Source organism: Wasmannia auropunctata, unplaced genomic scaffold (genome assembly GCF_000956235.1).
Source record: "Wasmannia auropunctata unplaced genomic scaffold, wasmannia.A_1.0 LD336074.1, whole genome shotgun sequence".
NCBI classification, from domain to species: Eukaryota; Metazoa; Arthropoda; class Insecta; order Hymenoptera; family Formicidae; genus Wasmannia; species Wasmannia auropunctata.
The window spans coordinates 663006-663522 of NW_012026816.1; positions in this window are offsets into that span (position 1 = coordinate 663006).

Here is a 517-nt window from a genome sequence, read left to right on the forward strand (position 1 = left end):
TGTCGGAATCCGCTAAGGAGTGTGTAACAACTCACCTGCCGAAGTAACTAGCCCTGAAAATGGATGGCGCTGAAGCGTCGAGCCTATACTCTGCCGTCAGCGGCAAGTGGGGCGGCCGTGCGGGGCGTTCACGCGCGCCGTACGCGCCGCCACGAAGCCCTGACGAGTAGGAGGGTCGCGGCGGTGTGCGCAGAAGGGTCTGGGCGCGAGCCTGCCTGGAGCCGCCGTCGGTGCAGATCTTGGTGGTAGTAGCAAATACTCCAGCGAGGCCCTGGAGGACTGACGTGGAGAAGGGTTTCGTGTGAACAGCCGTTGCACACGAGTCAGTCGATCCTAAGCCCTAGGAGAAATCCTATGTCAATGACGGCGTACTATACTCTAGTGTTGTCCTAGCCAAAATGATCGATTACTGTAAAAAGTAAGAGAGAGATAGAGCGAACGACACACGCCCGTCGGGCGAAAGGGAATCCGGTTCATTCCGGAACCCGGCAGCGGAACCGCATACAATTCGGGCCCT